The sequence below is a fragment of the Vicugna pacos genome, chromosome 17, assembly GCF_048564905.1.
Source record: "Vicugna pacos chromosome 17, VicPac4, whole genome shotgun sequence".
NCBI classification, from domain to species: domain Eukaryota; kingdom Metazoa; phylum Chordata; class Mammalia; order Artiodactyla; family Camelidae; genus Vicugna; species Vicugna pacos.
This window is the reverse complement of record NC_133003.1, coordinates 43,314,297-43,335,768: the sequence shown is the minus strand read 5'-3', so window position 1 is coordinate 43,335,768 and position 21,472 is coordinate 43,314,297. Positions and strand designations below refer to the sequence as shown.

Here is a 21,472-nt window from a genome sequence, read left to right as displayed (position 1 = left end):
TGGGGTAGTCCTCTAGCATCAAAAAGTCCCTTCCAGGTGATTCTAAATGCACAGCCCTGATTACAATCCCTACTCAGAGTTTTTATGGCTAAGTTTCTATTATGTCCCCCTTACCATTTAGAAAAAGCAATGAAAATTAGGCCATGACTCAATTTACAAAGTACATAATCTCCTTGATTTTAGTACGGAATTTGATTTTCAGCAATCAGGAAAAACTGGAAAAGAGGAGTAATACTTGGTGGGGGGACAGTGTTATTTAAAAACATGTTACAATTAGGATACAGAGGGAAGCTCACTTGGGAAAACCAAATGCCAATGTGACAATGTTATAAACCAGAATAATACCCGTAACAGTAACAATGTTCCAGCTGTTTTAGACTAAGTTGTAATATTTCTCTTACTACAATGAAGATTGGCTTTATCTTCCCAATTAATTTCCTCCTTGTGATAGAATTAAACATCTAAGACCTTTGCCATGTGGATTTCCAGTACCTCCCAAGAGGGTAGGCAAAGAATATGTCCTGCTTACTAATAATGTTGCCCTGGCATATGATTTTTCTTTAGCCAATGAACTTTAGTGAATATGCGGATGCTGCCAAGACTTTAAGAAAACTCGCAGGGTTCAGACTGACCTTTTGCGCTTTTGCCATCAATTCTGAGATCTTATGTGCCACTGGCATCAGCATGAGAAACACATGCAGCAGACCTGAATCCAATTCCCAGCCCATTCCATACAAGTCCTGCAGAGCTACAGCTGATTCAAACTCTGAGTGAAAAATAAATGATTACTCTTAAAAGGCACTACAGACTGGAGAGGTTTTCTTTCTTTCCTTCCTTCCTTCCTTCCTTCCTTCCTTCCTTCCTCCCTCCCTCCCTCCCTCCCTCTCTCTCTCTCTTTCTCCTTTCTTTCTTTCTTTCTTTCTTTCTTTCTTTCTTTCTTTCTTTCTTTCTTTCTTTCTTTCTTTCTTTCTTTCCTTTCTTTCTTTCTCTTTCTTTCTTTCTTTCCTTTCTTTCTTTTCTTTCTTTCTCTCTTTCTTCCTTATTATTCATTATTATTTTAAAAAACTCAACTCTATGTAAACAAAAACATTATACATTACATGTTGATTATTCTTTTCACTGACCAGCATATGAAATGTTCCATACCTTCCTAATGTTTCTGGAATCCTGGATGAATTCTAGCATAAGGCAGCCCTCTTACTATGAAAGTAAAAGAGGCCACTAGGATATGGGCATGTGATGGGTCTCAGCATTCAACCCATTTAGTAATTTAAACCTCCTAGTAATCTTCAAAGGAACAGAGATTGTGGCAAATCCCATTTCTAGGGGACCGCAGAGGAGAGATGTAAGTGGTGGCATTTAATTCTGGTGATGGAAGTGGTACAAACTGTTGAGAACCATATACAAAGACAGTTGTAACATGGTGACTACACTGGGCTGCTTGGGGGCCACTGTTTTGACTGGCTTCAGGCTGCCTCTCCTTTATTTTCTCCTGCTTGTTTTCTATGCCTCATTTCAAGTCTTCCTAGCTCTCCTCTGAGCTGATGATTGTCTTCCAGTAAATATGACTCTTGCTTAAAAATACCAGGGCAGTGTTTCTCATTTTCAATTAAAATATCTTCATGTCCTATTTGCTCATTTAATTCTTAAATATTTATCTGGTACCTGCTATTTATCAGGCACTGTGCTAGACTCTAGAGATAAAAATAAGATTGAGGCTCAACTGTTCTCAAAGGAACTATCTATCTATACATATATTCACTGTAATTACGTTCTATAAAATCACTGCAAATCATGAATTCGTGAATACTGAATCTTGGACAAATATAGGGTTAGGTTCTTCGAAGCTTCTGGCCACATTTTCATCGTCTGAACAACAAATAACCTTGTTTTATGTGTGTCTGATTAAATACATCTTATTATCAAATCTTTACCTAATACTGTTTATTCATTAACATTAAACTCATAGCTAACAGCACTATAACTTATGCCTGAACAAAGCTTATCTAACACCTATGTTTTTCTCTGTAAGGCACAACACAGCTTTCTTGAGCTTGGGAAAACTAGCAAGCACTTCAGCCCAACACTTGGGGGCCATTTTAAACAGTGAAATCACCAAGAAAAAAAATCACAATAGTATGAAAAAGGGGCACTAAATACATTCTGAAAGGGACACCTGTTTACAGTATGAGAAACAGGAAGTTAGACTATTATCTTACTCAACCTTAGCTGGGAACATGCATGTTGGGTGACTCAAAAATTTGACCTTTGTCTGCGCATGTCTGCAAGCGACCAATGAAATACAGTGAGTATATTGATTTGCAGGTTAAAATACATTTTAGAACATAGGTGAATTCACAAATATGGAATCCATGAATAAGATGACCAACTACATACAGATAGATTAGAGATAGAGATAGAGATAGAGTATGCAGTTATGTGTGTATAAATAAACTAGGTATGATATGTTCTTAGCAGAGAAATGTACGGTGTAAGGTGTGTAAGATGGAAAGTGTATAGGGAATGTGAGTACAGTGAAGAAAGGAAGGAAAGCACTGTGTGTAGTGGTCAGAATAAGGATGCCATCATCTCGGAGGTGTCCTTTGGAGATGAACAAGGGGTAGGCTGCTGAGTCAAAGGAAAAGCCTATGCAATGTCCCAAACACAACTTTGCATCACAAATCTTTCTGAGAATAACAGACAATGAAATAGGAAAAAGATAATTTGAGGGAGTGAGAAAGAAAAGATAAACTGGGTTCTGAGAATAAATTAATGTCACACGGATGTGTATAGTTTATAGAGAAGGACGTGCTCAGATTTGAACTTTGTAAAGATAATGTTCACAATAATGTGGTGGTTGGAATCCCAGGAAATGAGGCTGGGGATGGGAATTCCAGATGGAAGTAACTTGGGAAAAACGGGTTAGTGGCATGAAGCTGAACTAAGACTATGACAATGGAAGTAGGCAAAAAATTTAAATCCACAGGATTTAAGGAGAAATTAACTATCATAAATTGAGAAGAAGAAAAGATTAGGTGATAATTGAATTTAGTTTTTACTTACTTTCCTAGAGCCTGGGCACACAAGGGATAGACCATTTTGTTAGCAAAAAACACACGCCTGGCTTTGTACATGCTGAGATGGAAATAATGATGAGATGAGCAAGTAAAATATTTTAATCATCAGGAAAAGTACAAAAAAAAAGAAATATTGTTCAGTATAATTTTCTCATCATTTGTTTCCTTTATTATCTGAAACAAGAACAATGAAAATATATTTAATAAATACTAGTTTGATGATAAATTTGTTATAAGAATTCCCATAATTCTTATAACTGAGTTATGAGTTATGAGATCAGCTTCTCAATGTCAAACTATTTTTGCTTTATTAAACAGTAGCAGATATGTATGAGTGTGTGTATATCAAAAATGGAATGAAAACAGATACTTGAAATATAATTTGTATGCCTATAAGTTTTATTGTTTATCCAGTTTATAGATAAACATTATCATCCTTTTGATTTCTAGATCCACAGCTGCCAGGTAATCAAACATGTATGTGAGTGACATACATATGATGTGGCACTATAAAATCTATGCTTGATCACATCATATCAGTGGTTTCCAATAAGGATCCAATAGTAATTCCAAGTGGAAAGTCTTGTATACATACTTCTTATTTTAGACTTAAAGAAATTTTAAGAACAATTACAACCTAATTAAAATCATATAAACAGCACAGTCCTTAGGTACATCACCATTCAAACTATGTTTTAAGGGTCTACCAAATTATTAATTATGCCTTTCCTATCTGATGGCTTCTCTTAGCCTGCCATTTCTGGTTTTAAATAACAACTTAAGCATAAGAAAGTACAAATAAAAGAAATATAAATGTCAAACCCAACCTGTAGACAAGCAGGCAAGTATTATCACATAAACTCAATGGATTTTCTTTCTGTTGTTGTTGTTCACAGAGACGGTGAATTCTATACTACGGTTATCTCTCACAAATCCAAATTTGCTTAAGCCACTTAAAGGGAATGTGACCTGTGACTGCTTATTGGTATGCAAAAATGGAACTCTAGAAGGTTCAAATTATCAAATCATCAGTACCAATGCTACTTAGTAGACAGCTCATTCCTGGGGCTTCTGCATCTAAAAGCTGAGGTAGAGGTTAGGCTGTGATATACTCTGCAGCATTCTTTCATTCGCTTATTGATTCAGTAAATATTTACCAAGGGTTCCTGTGTGTCTGGTGAGGTTCTAGGAGCTTGGAAATATGCCAATGGACAAAAGAAACAAGTTTCTGCCTTGAGGACCTTACATTCTACAGGTAAAGCAGACAATACATAGTAAACGTAACGCTAACTAAATCATATAATACGTTAGAAGGTGATAAGTCCTATGGGGGGAAAAGGGAGTAGAGCAGAGTAAGAGGGTTAGGAGTGCTGAAAGATAGGTTGCAAATATTACATCAGGTAGTCAGGGGAAGCCTCTTTGAGAATAAAATGTCTAAGCCAAAATGAAAAGAGGAAGCATTAGTCATAGCAGTATCTAAGAACAGAACATTCTAGAAAAGGGAAGAGTTAGAGCAAAGGTCCTAAGGCAGGGTAACCCTAAGCATTCAAGAAACAGTAAGGTGAGTATAACAGGAGCAAAGTGAAAGGAGAAGGAGACTAGAACAGTGGAGGTTAGAAAAGTGCTTGGGGGCCTGATCAAATGGCACTTTGTAGATCACTGAAAGGATTTTGACTTCGACACAGAATGAAATGCCATGCCACTGAAAGGTTCTGAGCAGAGGAGAGATACAACATGACATCATTTAAAAAAATAACCTTAGCTGCTGCACTGAGAACAGACTCCAGAGGAACAAGGGTAGAAGTCAGAAGGCCTGAGGTTATTGTAATAAACTTTAAACTACTGACTAAAAAGCTTTAACCACTTTTCATTAAAACATAAAATGATTACATTCTGCCAAATGATGAAAAAAGAAAGATTGTAAGTAACTATCAATGGTGAAGACCCTGTTTTTCTTCAAAACCTGGGGAGACTCCACACATGCATGTAAACAAATTAAAGGCATGGAAGATGCTGTGGCTTCAGGGAGGAGTTAAGTGGAGACTGATTATAAAAAGAGTCAATTTCAAGGTTTCAAGGTGTCCCTCTACCGAGATTTAGTGAGATAAAATTGTTCCACTTTAAGCTGAAAAATGTACTCATTTAGCATAAGTATATGATTACAAAACGTTTACCACAATAAATTTAATTAATATCCACCATGTCACATACTTAAAATTGTTTTCCCTGTGATGAGGACTTTTAAGATTTTTTCTCTTACAGCAACTTTCAAATATACTATACAGTATTGTTAACTATAGTCACCATGCTGTCAGTTAGAGCCCCAGAATTTATTTATCTTACAACTGGAAGTTTGTACCTTTTGACCCCCTTCATTCATTCCTCTCACCGCCACCCTGCCATCCTCTGCCTCTGGTAACCACCAGCCTGTTCTCTGTTTCTATGAGTTAGCTTTTTTTTTTTTTTTTTTAGATTCCACATAAGTGGGATCATATAATGTTTATCTTTCTCTTGTTTCACTTAGCATAGTGCCCTCAAGGTCCATTCATGTTGCCACAAATGGCAGGATTTCCTTCAGTTTTTATGGCTGATGATCTTGACCAAAAATTAAGAATAGAAGCTTTTAAGGTATAAGTTCCTTGTAAGCACTGTCCCAAAGATGTTACTACTAATTAGGCATCTTACACCTTTTCCGAAATTATCTTGGTTAACCACATGGTATTTGTTTGTTAGTCTTTTGGTTTCTTTATCAGTCAGTGAATTTCCTAAGTGAAACTGTGGTAAAGCCCCTATATATATATATATATATATATATATATATATATTTTCAGTTCAGTGAGCATTTAAGCTTTTTAATACTTATTGGCATTGTAAAACTAGTTTTTCATCACTCAGAACCACCCCAGGAGGAGTTGAAAATTGGATGTACTTTTTAATTCTCTTTGGAGTCCAAATCTAAATCCTCTTTTCTCCCAGGCTCTGAAGTGGAAGTTAATGATCTCAGTCAGATAAGTAACCCTCCCTCTGTTCCCCTTTTGTTTCTGTATTCAGCGAAATAATTTAAAAGGGGCCACTCTAAACCACCTTGCTCTATCACATTCATATTTAATTAATGTACAGTAGGAAGTAATGCTCCCAACAGACTCATTCATCTATTATCCTTAAGTGCTTGGTTGTGATTTTTTTTTTTTTTCTCGTGGTCACTGCACTTCTTCCCATCTTTAACCTCAGATTTACTATGGTGATCACCACTGGCTGGCTGACCCTTGGGGAGAGCCATCCTGGTCTATGTATCTCACAGTAAAGCTTGTTTTTGAGGAATATGGCCTGGCACAGAATATACCCATAGTGATTTTGCCCCCTTCAATGGTGATTTCTATTGCATTTTATGCCTCTGTAGGCTCTAATTGTCCCAGAAGAAAAGGACTAAATGAATCAGCATGTGTGCAGTCTTTTGAGACAACACTTAATGAAGAGCTTTGAAATTCCCAGGTGTAAAGCACCATAAAAGTGGTAACCGTTATTATCTTCCTAATAAATGACTTTCCCGTTTTCTTTCCCTTGTGACATTTTCCTTCATTTTTCCCCTTCTTGTGGATTTAATTTTTAAATGAACAAGAATGTCTGTTACAAACTTGTTTTTTTTTAACAAATAGAGAAACACTTGAGTAAACTGCTTATATCAACTGTATTTTAGAAGATATACAGAATATTGTGTTCTCTCTGTTTTTTCTTTCTTTCCCTCTTTCTTTCTTACCACAGTACTTAGTTTTCTTCTCAAGTTTATGCTAGGCTATTGACAGTTATATTAATAGAAATCTTCCCTCAGAGAGTTTGAAGATATGTTTTTCTTGAACATAAGATCATAAACTATTCAAAAACTGAGTGTTTATATAATGTTCTGTGTTTTATAAATCCACATAAAAACAGCAATTAAAAGCAGGACATAGATAAATGTGTTGGAGAGTAGAATAACCAATTCAGAATAATTTTATTTTCCTAAAAAGTAGTTAAAATTAGGTGAAGAAATCTATTTGAAATTAGGTACTTGTCTTAATTTGTAACACAAATGAGTCAGATATATTTGGTATTATGCGAACATAGTGGGTGGTATATGTAAAATACTGTATGTAAATAGGTACTATACATAAAATGTTACCATTTGTAATGAAAGCTATTATATCTCAGATCTATTTTTTTTTCAAATTCTACCAAATATGATATGGAAGAAAACATTTCAGCAAACATTTAATGATGTTTTTGTATTACTGCATGCCTATTTTTTCTAGTTAACTTTTTTTTTCTCTACAAGGTAGAATGAAAATTAAAGCACACTAAGAATCTAGTAGAAAAAACTGAAACCAGAACAAGAACCCAGGTAAACAACAGATAATTAAAAAGTCTGACTGAGAAACTCTTCTTGAGAAGGTGGTCTCTAAATTAGAAAGGAAAGTTTGAAAGAAAAACTTCCTGGGCAGAACAAGGGCTGTTTTACATCCTGAAACTATGGCCATCCATTGTGGGTAAATCTTTCTAAATATTTCTAAATCATCACTTTGCCATGGTTGAAAAGATCTACTCAGAGATGAAACAGAGCTATGAACTTTTTTCCCCACAACTTCCTCATTTTATGGGTGATTCCACATTTTAATCAATCATCTAGGAAGACATTTTGATCTTAATTGAATTTTTCATAGTTCTTTGTGTTCTACACTTAAATCCTCACCTATCCAGAAGTTTCCCCCCTCTAGCATTAGTTTTCTAAGTAACTGCTTAAAAAAAAATGGTGGCCAGAATCAAGACATACTAGAGCAACACTATAATTTCTTGTCTATCTTAAATATATGCTGCCTGATCTTACCCATGTTATCTTGTACCTAAAGTCCTATCTGTAAATGGCCCCTCATCAAAAACTTGCAGTCACTTCCCATTTTATTCCCATCTGATCTCCTTGTCAGCAGCTTTGATATTTTCCGGATGTTCAACCTTTCTCCCCTACTTGCAGACTTCCTCTGTTCTTGCTCCATTTTGTTACTAGTCCTTGTGCCACATTCCTCCATTCTGAGATCTTTAAGCACTTCCACCTGAACATTCTTTTGGAAGCAGAGGAATAAAGTATCGAGGTAAAAAGGGAACACAGAATAGTTGCTTAGAGTTTGAAGTTTTGAATAGCACTGTGTCTGAAGCTGGGTTCTAGTATCACTAGCTACCTGACTGTGTGCAGGTTTATTGATTCCTTTATAACTCACTTTCTTACCTGACAGTCAAACAGATAAAATAATAGTACTATCTCATGTTTCTTAGGCAATTAGATGAGACAATTATTGTAAAATCCCTGGAGCTATTCAATAAATTAGTATTCATGTTATTACTGTTAGTGGTGGTAGTAGTAGCTGTATTAAGTACTTTCCAAGATGAACTTCTCAATTACTTCAAGGAAAATATATCCCAACAATGAACATCTACAAAGCTCTCTTTGACTGAGAAGATGATAAGCATAGAGTCTCCTGGTGGTCATTATTAATATTTATCAACTTTCAAATAGATGGATTTTCTGTATTATTAATTTCTACCTATGTTTTCTTAAAGGTGACATTTGCTTTAGAAACAGAGGATTAAAATAATTTTGGAATAATTGCCATATTATTATATTCCATAATATGCCATAATATTCAATTAAATAAAATTGAAACTATTCAGACTAACTCTTTTTCACTTAGGAGTAACACATTTCATTTCCTAAACATTCTAGAGTGGTGTGTTTGATTTTGTCAGAACCTCTCCCCATTAACATGCACACCACGGGATTCTGATCTTGGACGTGATTGCTCACACTTGGTTCACAGAAGCAGGTATTTAAACCCTCTTCCAGTAAGTGTGACATGCTTAGCTTCACAAATGTCTCAAAGCCTAGAATCTCCCCTGATTTCTTCACTGATAGAATAGAGAAAGAAGGAAGTAAGAGTGAATTTTTTGTTGACTCATTTGATGTCTGGATAGACATTATTGGGAGGCGTGACAGACATACAGTCAGTACAGTCACATGGAAGTTGGAGTTAAGGCAGATCCTACTTTTGACTTCCTTTACCTAACAGAAATTGTAGTGTAGGAATAAATACAGCAAGTATTAGTAAAAAAGATGAGATATTAATGCTATCATTCTACCTAGACTATGATAAAGCTTTAGTGCATCTTTGGGTAGAGATCTGAGGGAATAGTTAAAATGATAAGCAATTAGTAGGTACAGTGAACCATAAACCCCAGTCCAATGGAATATACAGCTGCTACCATTTTTGTACAGAGTTCTCAAATTAAGGAAAGAGAAATTTACTATATTTTCATACATTTTTGAATGGTCTTTCACAGAATTTCAAGTAAAAAATAAGTATACCAAAGCATCCATGCTTCAAAAAAGGTAAGAACTGTGCCTTTTTCCCTTGCTCATTTTAGGAAGACATCAAGAACAAGAGACCTTTAATAATCAATATTTGGTGATGATCATGAAACCATAGTATAAGACAAAGCAAAGTAATAACTCTTACGAGAAATATTCTGACTAGGGTAGGAGTGGAGGATTAACAATATAGTGGCAAAGCATGCAATTAATTCTTCATGATAACAACAGTATAATGCTGACATTAATAGGCCAAATATTGCTATGTATGGGCTTGACCACTGTCACTATACTGGGATGATATGGTCTATGAAATGTTTGCTATTGTTTTGAAATGGGATAATAGCATACATTTAAATGATGCTCTCATCAAAACTGTACTGTACTACAGTGACCTACTTTTATTCTTTTAATAAGATTTTACATATTTTATTGGAAAACTGAATGCTTTCATTTTAGTGGCATGAATGAGAGTGCAAGATTCAATACTTTCGCTGTTAACGCGAAGATTTTAATCTATAGGGACCTCTTCAATTCAGCCTAGGACACTTAAACATCATGAAATGAACCAGGGTTTTTTACAACATCCACACCTAATTTTCTCCTTCCAGGAAGTGAGATTAAATAAAAAAAAACAAAACCAAGATTGTGGGTACACAGTGTGTATACAGTTTCCTCCATGTTCATGGTAGTCCTGATATTCAGCTATGACATTCTTTACCTCTGAATAGGACCTTGATCTCATAATTAGTCTCATATTTGCATTCAGGGAGCCACTGCTAACCAATTCATTGGGGGTAGCATGCTGAATAAAATCTACTTTCCACCTTGGCTACACAGAGGAATGGAGAAAAACATTTACTGAGAAAGATGTTTAAACATGTTACATGTTTCATTCTAAAGTTACACTAAATATTAGATGCATGATTCTGCTCTAACCATCACTGGAAGTTCTAAATAAATATAACCTTTATTTCTAAAGGGGAAAAGGATTCTATAAAGTCAACAAAACTGATGCTTCCTCTCCTTTTTGCATTACTGTAACCAATCAAATTAACATTCACATGCATACATCGTATGAACTAATTTCAAAGTAAATGATTACACATTTTATATCTGCTTAAACACATTGAGAAGCTGACTAAAATCACTTAATATGAGGAGTTAATTTTAGTGCTTCAAAATGCCCAATCCCTAGGTAAATAACAATTCTTAAAGATAGTTAAAAATGGCAAAAATCTTATACCTTTGGAATTAAAAAACAGAAAACATGGATAAATGCCAACAGTGCCAGGCCAGATGCAACTGACAAAACAAGGTGTGTGCTACATGGTAAGTGTAGTACACAATTGAAACAATGTAAATGAGGAAATAATAATAGTTATGAAGGAGAATTATGAGCCTGCCAAGAGTGTGGCCCTCAAATATCAAAAGATAGAGTCAGGTTTTTAATCTTGATGCTTGAGCAATTTAGAGAGTAATTAGGGGATGAGCACTATGTATAAAATTGAATGCATGATTATCTTCTTCACTTGACAAAAACAATTTATTAATGACTTCCAGATATCTCTCTGTTTCGGGATTGCTGACCTCTTATGACTGGGAAGTGTTCTTCTGTCCAGTGGACCTCAAGAGCATGACATAACCTTTGCTAAAATATACATAACCTCCTAAGATAACAATAAAATTTTTAACTGGATGAGAATACTAATAAAAAAATAACAAAACCCTTTTAAACATTGATCCCTCCAGAGTTCTAATTAATGATTAAAAGGACCACTCTATCTAATTCCCTGAAGACCACTCAACCAGGAAACTCTAACCTTTTCTAGAAGGACAAGTACAGTAAAAGGCAATTCAAATGAACATTGCATTCTATTTGTACCACTTAATAGCAGTTTGATGTTGGGTAGATTACTTAACCCTTCTCAGGGTTATGTATCATTTCCTCATGTAACATGGACAACCTTACATTCTGGGGGCCAAATGGCTTATTTTATGGAAAGTGACTTGCACAAAGCAGTTTAGCAAATGCTGGTTCCATAATCACCCCAGTCATGGTTTACAGATGAAATTAAACCTATTTCTTGCTAGAAGTAGTTAACTTCAGCCCCGTAGCTTCTTTGTATATTATATTCTTCACTATCCTTCAGTGCAGGTCAAGAATCCAGAGCTGAAAACTACAGGGAGATAGATGTCAACTCTCTCTAAGAAAGAAATCTGTAGTTGCATCATCTTAAAATTGATGAGCTTTACTTTGTAGTGAGTTTCCAAAAATGAAGCAAAAACTTTAAGACATTTTGGTGGGGATCTTTTTGAGGGCTACTGCTGTAAAGCAATTCCTAATACATCCCAGCACATCAATTCTTTAGGTTAGTTACCTGTGATTCCCTTCCTTCCCCAATTACCTACTGTATTACTTTTCAATTGTTGCATAACAAATAACCATAAGCTTAAGTGGCTTAAAACAAAAGACATTTATTGTCTCAAAGCTTCCATAGGTTAGAAGTCCAGCTTGTTTTAACTGGGTTCTCTGCTTAGGGCCTAATAAGGCCGAAATCAAGGTGTCATCTGGCTGGGCTCTTACCTGGAGGCTCTGTGGAAGAAGCCACTTCCAGGCTTACTCATGTTATCAGTAGGACTCAGCTCCTAGAGGTTGTAGGACTGAAGACCCCATTTATTGGGTCTTGGCCTGCAGCTGCTTTCATCTTTTAGAAATTGCTGGATTTCTCATCACACAGGCTTCTCCATCTTCAAAGCCAGTAACGGTGTGCAAATCCTTCAAGTGCTCCCAATCTCTTTGATTTCCTTCTCTGGTGCTAGTCAGAGACAACTCCCTGCTTCTAAAGGGCTGACTTGACTGGGTCAGGACTGTTCTGATAATCTTAACATCAGCACACTTGGATTAATATTTAAAATCCCTCACAGCAATATTAGGTTACTAGTGTTTTTCTGAATAGTTATTGGATGGGAGTTGAGGAAAACCATCTCTAGAATTCTGCCTACCATAAGTGCAAAATCCTACATCAAACTTTGTTGTTCAATATTTCATTAAAGACAATGCCATCAACCACAGAGAGTAATCTATTTGCATTTTGTATTTTCTTATAAGTATCCTATACCATTTCTTCATGGTTCTTGTCTCTGTTTGTAATTATGTGTTTAATTTTGTAACTACTTAACTTAGAAAATTATATACTCATTTGACTAAGACCATGTCCATTTTTTTTCTCACCAGTATATCCTCAATGTCTAGCATATTGATTGACCTGTGATAGGTGTTTAGTATACTTTCTCTAAAAAGGATACTAAATAAATAAGCATATAAATAAAGATAGGATATTTCTGTTACTATATCTGGACAGAAAAGTCCTTCTTTGTAGCCAACTGGCTTTAGGAAGGCAGATGCATCTCTGCATCTCTTAAAGACTTAGGCTATCTTTCATCTCAAGGGTTTTTGGACAGGCTGTTTACTTAGTGTCTGGTAGTTGTATGGGAATGCTTTGTGATACCTTGTCCTTATTCTGGGTTCTGTGTGACAGCCAGCATCTTTCAGAGGCCCTTAGTAAAGGATACCTCCACTCTGTAGACTTACCTGGCTCTTTCTCTGCAGTGTCTCCATGTATCTGCTCAGATGCTTCAATGATCCCCGCATTTCTAGGCTGAAGGAAGAAGGGAGATAGTAGGTAAATTTTCTTGTACCACATTTGCCTCTTTTACTGAAAACTCTAGCCAAATGTGTCTTGGGAGAGAGCAGGTGATTTCTGCACATGAGCATATGACACTTATGTGATAAAATTTCAGAATAACAGTTGAATACCAAATCAAAGGCATCAAGTACATCTCTGTGAATCTCCTTTATTAGTAAAAGTGAGTTTTTGAGGCAACCACTTAGGCATTTTTCCTGCTTACTGCCTGTTTTATTGTTCTTGGTGTTAAATAAGCACTGAGCTATTAGAATCTACCAGGAAAGACCACATGCACTTTGGGAGTTGGCTTCTAACATAAGGAATATTTTCTAATTTCCCCTACCTTCTTGCTGACTTCTCTCCACTCAAGTTTGGACATAGTTACCAATTCCTGGAGAAAGCTGTCCCTGATATCCCAAGACTGGGCTACTTACTTTGCTCTCATGCATCCCTAATATAAGGATTTTTTCCTATAAAGGCAACTTTAATTGCTTATTTAATTATATATCTTTTCTAACATATTGTAAGCACCCTTCCTGGGGACTGGAATAATGATAAAAAAAATAGTAAACACTAAATACAACTTGTTAAAAGGATAAAGAACTAGTCTGAGGTTCAGAATAGTGGAAGAATGCCTTTGGCATTCCTATTTGTTATTTTCTATGCTACACATAACAGGATCTGAATAAACTGTTATTTATAGTGCTAATGCTGATTGTTTTTCAACTGTAGCTTCTCCAGATGTCTATCTTTAAAGACAATAAGAACACTTCACACCCACTAGTATGGTTATTATAAAAACAACAACAACAACAAATCCCCCTCAAAATGCAAAATAACAAGTGTTGGAAAGGATGTGATGAAACTGGGAACCGTGTACATTTCGTATGGGAATATAAAATGGCATACATTCTGTGTAGTGGGATAGCTTCCCAAAAAATTAAAAATAACGTTACCATATGACCCAGCAAATCACTTCTGTGTATACAACCAAAATAATGGAAAGCAGGGACTCGAACGGATATTTGTACACCCATGTTCACTGGAGCATTATTCAAAAAAGTGAAAAGGTAGAAGCTATCCAAGTGCCCACTGATGGGTGAATGGATAAACAAAATGTGCATACACACAATAGAATATTATTTAGCCTTAAAAAGAAAGGAAATTCTGATATACGGCACAACATGGATGTACCTTGAGGACATTATGCTAAACAAAATCAGCCACTTACTAAAGGACAAGTAATGTATGATTCTACTCATATGAAGTACCTAGAGTAGTCAGATTCATAGCGACAGAAATTAGAATGGTGGTTGCCAAAGGTGAGAGGAGAGGAGAAATGGGAAGTTATTGATTAATGGGTGCAGAATTTCAGTTTGGAAACATGAATAAGTTCTGGAGTTGAATGCCAGTCATGATTACCCAACAATTTCAATGTACTTAGTGGTGCTGAAGGGTACACTTAAAATTTGTTAAAATGGTAAAATTTATGTTATGTATATTTCTCCACAATTAAAAAGTTTAAAAAATGAATGTCACTAAAATTTCGCTCTTTCAAGTGACTCCGGCTATTTGAAGGAAGGTACCTATAGGTATCCATTCCTAGCACTGAACTTGGCTGGATTCTCTGTATGTTTATAACATAATAAATAACAATAATATGATCAATTTATTAGTAAAATTGATGCAATATACTGAGATGTCTTGAACTCATCTTTGATGAGGTTATTGTACAAATAGGCATTGCAGAAATTGTTGTGGAATGAAATTACAGTGAAGCAGATCGGGAAAGTCATAGAGTTTCTAAATCAGCTCTCTCATCACTACCTTGCATATTCATATATTCATTAAGTGTTCTCCACATTGTTGGTAATATCTCAGTGCTGACAGCCTATCATTAGATTGCTCAAGAAGAGAAGCTTAATAACACTGAAGTGTGAAGTTTAAGTTTCTTGATTTTCCACATGAAATAATTCCCTGAGTTATTTAAACATAAGCCAAGACAGTCTAGGGAATTATTTGAAATAAATATTGAGAAAGAGAATTCATTTAAATGGAATTAATCCTCCCAGCAATGGATAGCAACAAGATATTTAATCACCGCATATCCAGTTAAATCACATTCAGAAAGTGCTGGAAATGGAGACTAGACAACTTCCTTAATTTAGAGGACAGTGTAATACTTAAGGCTTTAATTCCCTTATGATAGATATTAGTCTTAGGACTTTGGCACAGTTTTCATGATAAAACCCTTGCTCTTATTAATATGTTTTACACACGAGTCAGTAAATGTCATCTGTAAATCAACTAAATTCACTACAAACTGTCCTCTAGTCTTCTATTCTTGAGGAAACATGAGTACTGACATTTTTATACCTGACATGACTATTTTTTGGTTTATCTGTTGCTTAGAAACCTATTTTCTAAGATACTTAAAAAAAAAAACAACTAGGAGTAGGCCCTTTATCATTCAAGATCAGAGATGCTCTTAGTGTAATTTCTGTATGTTTGTTTTGAGCGCTGAAGAAGAAGAAAAAAGAGCATATCATACGGCAGTCAGACTAGCATACAGACACCATATGGCTTCGGCTCTTAAACTAAATGAAATGGGAATAGTAAATTTTTATCTGACGTATGTCATGTAAAAGTCACAAAGCATTCTCCATCAATAGCTCAGAAAATTAAATTAAAATCATACATTTTATCCCCATTTCAGGAGAAAATAATAGCCTCAATAGTGAAACAAAGTCCACAAACAGATTTTCATTTAAATACCTCGGTGTATAAAAATAAAAATCAGGGAAATAATACAATTTATTATAAGATTTGTCATCAAAAATGCTATAGTAAAGCTTATATACATTCCCATGACTTAATAAATCTTTACTGTAAGCAACTTATAGAATTAAAACTCCTCTGTGAAAAGAGTACAGTAATTTATTGCATCCTGTAATACCCACATACACTGAATATAAGTTACCTTTAAATAATCTATAGTCTCTAATGCATTTTAGGAAAGCAAAAAGGAAAAACTACTTATTTCTAGAGATCAAGTTGACAAATATAACTGTAAATACATTTTATTCCTTGGGAACATATCTTTAAAGAAAATATAAACAAAGCTACAGCCTGACAAAGTGCATACTGGGTTATTTAACTAAGTAACCCACATACTTTTCAATAAACATAGCAGGATTTGCCAGACTACTTCAGAGACTCTTGCTTGTAGTCACCTTTGCATTTGGCTACTGACTACCCTTCAAGAGCACATAAAGAAGAGCTTTTATTTTAGTTTTAATTTATGAAACTGTAGACACCCAAGAGTATTTATGGAATAGTTGTTTTCTTTGGGCTGTGATTGATAAAAGTCACTTTACCTAGTGATTTATTTTCAAAATAAAATCAGTATAATTGTTTTAGTTTTATTGTAAAACACAATATGCTTATAGAAGTTAGAACAAATTAGACGTATAAGGGAAAATGTGACAATTATTTGTATTCACAATTCAGAGATCACCACTAATATTAACATTTTGGGGCATATCCTTCCAATCTTACTTCTATGCATAACTGCTAAAATATATGTGCATATAACACACATTTACTTCAACAAGGATGGGATTGTATAACAACTGTGGCTTTGTACTTTATTTTTCTAACCTTTATATTTTTGGCATAAGCCATATCAATAAAAGACCTATGTCAAATTGTCAATTAGCTGCTTAATATTCCATTATAGAGGCATATGATTAATTATATAATTATTTCAATGATTAAAATATATGCTATCCATGATACATTTTATAGCAATACATAATGTTATTTATTATGATCTATAATTATTTAATCATGATTTATTTAAGCAATAACCCACTGATAGATATTTATTTTGTTTTTCATTTAATAAAATACAGTTGTAGAGGAAGTATTTTTATCCATGTCTTTTAGAAACTGAAAGAGCAAGTAAAATAAAAAGAACACACAGATAAGATTGTATATATAATATATGCATGAGATTATATAATGATTTAGATAATAGAATCAATCTTGGTATTTTACATCCATGAACACACACACAAATACATGCTCAAGTTGATATTCCTTATAGGCAATACATATTCCTAGTTTATGCCTATCAAACAATAGAAAATAAGTTAATAATGAAAATAAGTCATGTATTTGGCCACAAAGAAAACTCCTCAAAATAGAAATTTTGTAAGAATAATTTTGCTCATACATCTTCTACAAAATTAGCAATCTAAAACAGAATTAAATAACCCTCATTTCAAAGAACAAACAAAAATGCAAGTAGTGCTCTGTGCACACTCAGAAACAAAATACTCATATCAAAATCTATACAGGCAGAAGTAGCTGTCCTTTGAGAAAAATATATTGTTCTAAAATGCTTTTATCATTAAAAAAGATAATTAAATAGTTACCTAAAAAAACTGATTTTTTGTGATTTCTTCTTAGATAACAAAATGCAAACTTAACTTTTCAGATACAACATTGTGCCTTCACACATCCTACATAGAACTTTATACTTTCTTTGTATTTTTCCCTTTCCCCGTCTCTTTTCACACATTTCAGTTTCCGCTTCCTGTCTCAGTACTTACCAGGAAAATTAATTTCCAGCACTAATATTACATTTCTGATTTCCATACTCTAGCATTCTTTGTGGGACTGTTGTCATATCTTTTACATTTAAATACATTATAAACCTCATTTGTAGTGTTATTTTTATGAGAAACTTTTAAAAACTTGAATTTAAATTTTATTTAAATTTCAAAGCTTATTTTTCAAAGATAAATTACGAGATAAAAAATATAACCTATAATATTTACCCACTTGTTTATATTTGTGATCCTTGTCATTCCTTGTTTACATATGGTCTATCCTATTTCTGTGAGTATTTATATTACACTTTTTTTCCTTGTTGCTTTTTCAGTTTAGGGAAGACCACGGATTATTGAGTAAAACAATTGTCAGAAAACAATAACCACAACTTAGAGGCACATGCTAGATTACTTCATTTCTCTGACTGGAAAAGCCATTTTTGAGATAATATACAGGGAGGGTTTTAAGCATAGACAAAGCTGGGTTTGATCCCTGGCATTACTTGCAGTTGGCTTTCAAGCTAATTATGATTCCTTTTAGGACTCATTTCTTGTATCTGCTATGGTAGCCAGAATAATTGCTTCTCTCAGATGTCTGTGTACTAATCTTCAGAGCCTGTGCACCTTAGGTTCCCTGGCTGAGGGGAATTAAGGTGGCAGATGGAATTAAGATTGCTAATCGTTGATGACGACATAAAGAGACTATCCTGGATCAACTGGGCAGACCAAATGTAAGCACAAGGATCCTTAAAAAAGTTAAGTTATAGGAAGATGTGACTTTGGGGAACCAAAGAGTTAGCAGCTTGAGAAGGACTCAGACTGATGCTACTAGCTTTGAAACGGAGGAAGAGGTGCCAGAAGCCAAGAAGTGCAGGCAACCTCTATAAGCTGGAGAGGCAAGAAACAGATTTTCCTCAAGAACCTCCAAAAAAGGAACACAGCCCTACTAATGCCTTGATTTTAAGTGATGCTCATTTCAGATTTCTGACCTTCAAAACTGTAAGATACATATGTCTTGTTTTTAAGCCATTAAGTTTGTAGTAACTTATTACAGCAGCAGTATGTAACCAATGCATCAGCTAATTCAGCATATTAAGAGTATGTTTGTAATGTTCACAGCAGCATCATTTACAACTGCCAAGATATGGAAGCAACCTAAGTGTCCATCAACAAATGGATGCATTAAGAAGATGTGATATAGATAGATAGATAGATAGATAGATAGATAGATAGATAGATATAGAATGGGACACTACTAAGCCATCAAAAGTAATAACATTTTGCCATTTGCAGCAATGTGAATGGATGTGGAGAGTATTATGCTAAGTGAAATAAGTCAGACAGAGAGAGACAAATACTGTATGATATCACTTATATGTGGAATCTAAAACAAGACAACAAACTAGTAAATATAACAAAAAAGAAACAGACTTAAAGGTATAGAGAACAAACTAGTGCTTACCAGTAGGGGGAGGGGCATTATAGGGGTAGAAGATTAAGAGGTACAAACTATTATGTATAGAATAAGCTACAAGGATATATTATACAACACAGAGAATATAGACACAATTTTGTAATAACTATAAATGGAGTATATAACTTTTAAATGTTTTTAATTACTATCTGTATAATACTGTACATCAACTAAACTTCAAAAAAAAAAAAAAACCTGGCAAAGAAAAGAAGAGTATGGCTCTTATGAGGATTAAGGGACATGATGTGTGTGAAATGCTTAGCCCAATGTCTTACACAGGGCAAGGAATCAATAAATTTTAGTTGTTATTAATCTAATTATTCTGTAACTAGTAATACATTTTTATTATAATACTGACAAAACACTGGCTGAACTACATTCCACTAAAGACAGTTAATGCTTGAATCCACTGGTATGTGATATTCCAGGGAATGATTGAAAACCTTAATATTTATGGCAGGCAGGATATAAACTGTGATAAGTATTAACATTTAGAGAAAACAGAAACCACAGGAGAGTCCCAGTATCCTTTTTATCCTACTGAGCACTTTAATGAATATATTTAAATACTTGGAATAAATCTCTATGTTTATTTCAACAAAACTTGATAGCATCAAAATTCCTAAGGGTTTAAGATACTTAGAATTTCCATTTTCATGAATAGCCTCACTTTACAGACAAGTGAATATCTCTAATCTCCACAGGTTGAATTTTGATGGAAATCATTTTTGATAGCTCCTTTTCCCCCAGTCCTAAAGATGACTGAAATCAATTTTAACAAAGAATTTTATTCCAAATGATCTCTTTTGTCTACAGTTTCAAAAATGATTATTCCTTGATACAGATAAGGCTCTAAATTGTTCTGAAGTAGAACATCTTTAATGATATTTATTGTATTCATTTATACAAAAGAGTATTAATATACTCAGATTCCATCCGTAGCTTTTCATTTCTGCTTTCTTAGATGCATGAGTCAATATTTTAAGCTTAAAATAGTGCTTTGTTTTGGTTTCAGAATCAGGCAAGAGTTCTGACCCCTAAGCTTATATTTTACACTTCTTCAATGACTCTCCTCCTTATAAACACTTTTTAAGATATTTTTATGCTCCTGTTGCTGGGTGATAGCTTCTCTATTGCTCTTCTCCATTAAAAACCTGCATTAAGCACCACTCTGAAAGCCCCACAACTGAACTGAAACAACATGAGTAATATAAACAATATCTTACCTAAAACAGAGTTTTAATGGTCAATTAGATTTTAGTCAAGACTTTACACAGAATATAATAGAAACTTAAGGACTTACATTGGGTTAAATTAATTCATTTATTTACATAAAATATCTATTTATAGTACATAAAAATATGTGTTTTAAGTATCACAGTAATATGGAGTTAATAAAAAGATAAATAAGAAGAGTCAGTAACTCAATGAGTCTGCCAGCAATAAGGCAGGATGAAAGAACTGATGCACAAAATCTACACTGTGAGCAAGACATGAAATAACTGAAGTACAAACTACAAAGTTAGAAGACTGTTAGGCAGGTAATGAGAAAGCTCAATTAACAGCTGAAGTTTCAAAAGATTTTGTTTGTGGCATATTTTCAGGTACTCAAATTATTACTAATCATGTGAAGTCAGTAAAAGATTCAAAACAACACTTTATAAAGTGATATATAAATACAATCACGACTACGGTGTGAAGGTGGTTTATAGAGTATTTACGAGCATTCACAATTTTTTTTTTTTTACTATTCTTGGTGGCCTCTCAGCAATGCAAATTTTCTGAAATAACTGTTTATGCCACAATTCCCTTGTTTACCTGTAAGAACAAATTCTTAACTATGTCAATAGTTCTGTCTTTTTTGGGATTTCCTTGATGTCATATTCTGTTTACACTTCACTGTGTCATACACCCTGCTCAGCTATGGTCTCTGCTCTTGAATATGTAACATTTAAACATCCTCATCTTTGTTAATACAGGTATGTATTATTTTATTCTATATTTATAAGCATATTAGTTATAGTATTTGAAATTTTCCTCTTTCTGCTTTTTTATTATATATTTTTTTCTTCCTAGTTTCAGTTATCTGCTTGTCTATTTAGTCTTTCAATGTTAGTAGATTTCCTCAGGTATCTGACAATTCTTATTTGTCTAGTCATACTTGAAATGAGGCACTTACAAGTTTTTTGGAAACTCTGCAGGGAATTTAGTCTTGCCCATGT

At 34.2% G+C, this 21,472-nt stretch overlaps 1 long non-coding RNA gene across 1 annotated transcript in view; it reads right to left on the bottom strand.

Annotated features, from left to right (window-relative positions):
• Window positions 1-13,097: 13,097 nt before the first annotated feature.
• Window positions 13,098-21,472, bottom strand: part of LOC140686605 (uncharacterized) — a 149,261-nt gene continuing 140,886 nt past the window's right edge. The window contains exon 3 of the long non-coding RNA XR_012060442.1: window positions 13,098-13,133. This is a non-coding gene — a long non-coding RNA (uncharacterized lncRNA). The remainder of the gene's footprint in view (window positions 13,134-21,472) is intronic.